The following is a 4293-nucleotide window of genomic DNA, read 5'->3' on the forward strand; positions in this document are numbered from 1 at the left end:
TACTTGGTACACAGACACCTCAAACAAGAGGATAATGTTGATGAACAATTAGGTCAGGTTTCAGCTACAGTTGTGCAGGGGTGGAAAGAGTCATAAAAAATCTACTCAAGTAAAAGTACAGTCACCTAGATGAAATTTTACTCAAGTAAAAGTAAAAGTAAAACTTGCATATTATGCACAATAGAGGGTATGAGTTTACATCACGTTGCCCTGGGCAACGCCCCGAATCGTTCGGACTGAGTGGCAAAACAAACCTCCCTAACGTGGTGAAGGATAGCGGTGGACGCAGAGAAACCAGGTAAAATGTGTAGTATCAATCCAAACTGAGGTCAGAAGGACTCAACAGTGATCCGTACCAGCGCCCCCCCCACCTGAAACTGTAAACACAGCTGATCGATCGGAAAATACCGCTGGAGTGAATTTACTTTATAGGCTACTCATTGAAGCAGGTTCTTGAATGTAACTCGGTCACAGTGAGACGTATCCTCAAGATTTTTTGCAGTCCAGTTAGCTCATGCCTGTTGTACATGCTGACAAAGTCAGACATGTCAGACTTGTATGGGCTCGGAGAAAAATCGCCCCCTTTCTTTCATTGATTTAAAATTTTACCGCGTCTGCCACTCACCTTTGCCACTCAGTGCGAGTTCCACAGCGACCGTGACGTCATGTGCATACCCTCTATACAGACTTACGTGATTCCTTCTGGGAAGAACCAACTGCGGCCTTTTTGGTCTTCGGCTGCATGCCAACTTCATCTTCAGATAGAGAATCCTGAATTTTTACTACCAACAGACACAGAAACAACAATTAGTCAAACTCCTAACTGGGCTTCAGGCAGAATATGAAATTTTCCCCATAAATTTAGAGACGCATTACTGTTTCACTTACACAAACTTCCATAGTATGCACAAGACTTACGTGATTCCTTCAGGGAACAACCAACTGTGGCCTTTTTGGTCTTCGGTTGCATGCCAACCTCATCTACAGATTGATCATCCTGAGGTGGCACTACCAACAGAATGACATTTAGTCAAATCTCCTAGCTAGGAATTTAAAGATAACCCAAGATTTTGAGATGCATTACTCCAAATCCCTCTGTCTTTTGGCCTAAGTCATGTAAAAATCAATTTATCTAGCCTAAAACCATTACAAGACGTTGCCTATTGTTATCCATAGTATTGAAGAAACTGGGACATCATGTATGTAATGTTTATTATATGGAACACACAAAAGTGTATGAGCTGCCAAGGTGATACCACTTTTATACATGCATGCCTCATACAGTACGAGGCTTCAAAATTATTGGAAAACTATATATTTATTCAATGATTTCTAATGTTTTTAAACTCACCAGTCATAGAGGAACACAGGTTAGGGTTGGATGGTCTTTTAGTCTTGCTGCTCCCTTCACCTCTCTTCTTGCCACGAGTTTCCATCTAGACCAGCATAAAAAAGAGGGAAAAAGCCATTTACATCTCACAACCTCTCTTAAAATCTAGAATAGGCTATAAAATAAGTTTGCATTCTAGCTAACTGGAAGTTCTCTCTTCAGGACTGCTGAATGAGAGACGTTTTGTAACATCAGTTGATAAAACGCAGCAGGGCAACATTTACTCATTGCACCGTTATCACCTTTGTTTAATTGAAGCTCTTACTATAATGTTACAGTTAACATTACCTGTCTGAGGATTAAGGTTAAGGTTGTTATGCTGACATCACGTGGCGCTATTTTCATTCGTTTTTCGGTCTTTGCTGTTTGTTTGTTTTTCTGCGCAGGTTCCAGCCTCACATGATATAGATTTACTATTTAGCCAGCCTCTGTGTTTGTTTCCTCAAACTTATTACCGTATGTTAGTTTGTCTTTTTTTCTCTCTCTCTCTCTCTCTCTAACGTTAGCGGTTGGTACAGAGAGAGCTACAGATGTGTTCAGGGTCAAAGTCAGACAGTCGGACACAGCAGTTGCGGCCAGACTCCGGCAGTAAGCACCGCTGCAGACGTTGGTTGAATAACATAAGGTTACACCACTGTAAATGTGTGGGGAATCCCCGCATTATTTAACATTATTAATTTGCAGGAATCAATTAAATTGTGCACAATAAGTTACACCCCACGCAGAAATTCAGGCCCTGTCCTTACCTAGCTAATGTTAGCTAACGTTAACATAGTGAGCAATGAACTACCAAATACTGACCAAGGAAGACAGCTGCCAGAGATATAACGTGTATTTACAAAAAAATAAGTTATAATATGCTTCGTTTGAATTACCTCTCTTTCGAACTTCGCTTTAGTCGTAGTAGTTCTTTTCCCTCTTGTCGTCTTCAACAAGCGTCCTGTGGAACCGTCCGGAACTTCTGCTGAGTAGTGCCTGTTACCGTAAAGCAGGTAATAGACCAATACCTGCAGTGCAGTGCACTGAAGACTTAACGCATTCATGTACAACTTTAAAACAAACTATGCATCCAGATAAGAGAAGCAAAAGAGGAAATTATTCAAATGATGCATGGCTTGTTATCGTGTCACTTTCTAAAATTTCTTCAACAAGTGATATATATATATTATTTTTTTGCGACAGTATTGGTGTAATTACGGTAAATTCAAGATTGCCGCCTAATTTTAAGCGCTATTCTGTGCTGTGGGTAGAAAGGAGACATCGAGGCAGTAAAGCACGATGACAAGATTATTACGAGGACTTTTGAGAAACAGTCGGCGCCCCGACACTACAGAAAACAAAAGAAAAGCTGTGAAATGGATGTGTAAATGGGGACTATTGAAAAGCAATATAACCTGCGCAAGATGCAATGGCAAGATGCATCTGAAGAAATCTAGATGCAGCGATGGATTTCGCAGGTAAGATGGGCTCTATTAAAATATCATAATCAGTAACGTTACTGACTAGTCAAGGCTATAATTGGTGATAATTTTTTCCTTCTTTAGGGTCTGTAATCGTCATAAAAACCACCTGCTGTCAGTACGACATGGAACAATATTCTCAAAATCCCACATTCCTTTGGCAAAATGGCTCGAATTCATACACAGGTAGGCACGAAATTAATATGTGCGCTCTGACTCTGTTATCTCATTCTGTGTTAATGCATGTAAAAAAATAAAAAAATAAAAGTCACCCTGGTTAAAAGATATCCCTAGGAACTTTCATGTTTTGATGGAATGAAGACTTTTTTGTGAATAGTTTTAGGCAAATTACTTTAGAAATGTATTTAAAATCCTTCCGTTTTTTGTTTTGATATAGGCCTAGGCTAGCTGTCATTTTCATAGGCTAAATAATGAGCAGTGATATTTGCTAAGGTGGAAGAAGGGGAAAATGTACAGAATTTTTATTAAATCTTGTTGCTGATTTTCTGTCTGAATTTTCAAACTACCAAGTATATTCTAAATGCTTTGCTCTTCCTGAGAGGAATAGTATACTGTAACTAAAAACTTAAATATCTGCTTTAGCAATTAGGCTGCGGGCCAGAAGAGTCCGTAGTGCACCTTAATTTCCAACTAAACCAACTTTATTTTCAAATTTCAACCATGCTGAATTTGAATGTCAAGAAAGATTGAACATTTTGGGATGTGCTCCCTGTTTCAGCCCCATGTGTATATTACTTAATTACCTATGTATTAGTTCACAGTATGTCTTCAATATAATTTACTTTTCTTAAGGTTTGCACAAGGTTTGCGGTTGAAACAACTGGACATGATCTGTGATGGTATAGCAGCAAGCTCAAGGACATTGTCCAGAATGACCCAAAAACTCAGAGAGGTTGGTGAATGATGCAATATTGATTCAAACAAGTCAGAGACCACAAGACTTACAGTACAGAATTAATACTATATTTTACTTATTCAGTGGCTGATAGCTGATACATAAAAAAAAAAAAAAGAATTACGTATAATACACATAGAACTCCATTCATAAGTACTACTTCAATTTAACATATTTGGAAAAGATTTTTCAATTACGTTGTAGTATATTGATTTTTTACTTCTGTTTTCACAGGTTTGCGTGGCTGCCGTCAAACGCCTCAGGAAGAGAGGGATGAGGATTGGAGGTCGCCATCGATTTGTTGCGATTGATGAAAGCAAATTTGCTCACAAACGAAAGGTACAGTAGATAGTGTGTTTGTTCACAACCCACCCCATCCTACTTTCCTTTTCCATTTTGGTGCAAAAGATTACCATCCTAAATGAAATCACATGGGACGATACTTTCGATACAATGGACCCTAGTTTGGTAGATCAAGGCGCGCCGAGATGGGAGTGGCGGCGCAGGAGGGGGAAGTGTCACATATT

General features: G+C 39.2%; 1 long non-coding RNA gene across 1 annotated transcript; it reads right to left on the reverse strand.

The window, feature by feature from the left end:
* Positions 1 to 944: 944 nt before the first annotated feature.
* Positions 945 to 2326, reverse strand: LOC129090905 (uncharacterized). Its single transcript, XR_008531207.1, has 3 exons — positions 2266 to 2326; positions 1352 to 1436; positions 945 to 1008 (listed from the first exon to the last, which is right to left on the reverse strand). It is a non-coding gene; the product is annotated as an uncharacterized LOC129090905 (long non-coding RNA).
* Positions 2327 to 4293: the final 1967 nt, after the last annotated feature.

Source organism: Anoplopoma fimbria, chromosome 5 (genome assembly GCF_027596085.1).
Source record: "Anoplopoma fimbria isolate UVic2021 breed Golden Eagle Sablefish chromosome 5, Afim_UVic_2022, whole genome shotgun sequence".
In the NCBI taxonomy this organism is placed as follows: domain Eukaryota; kingdom Metazoa; phylum Chordata; class Actinopteri; order Perciformes; family Anoplopomatidae; genus Anoplopoma; species Anoplopoma fimbria.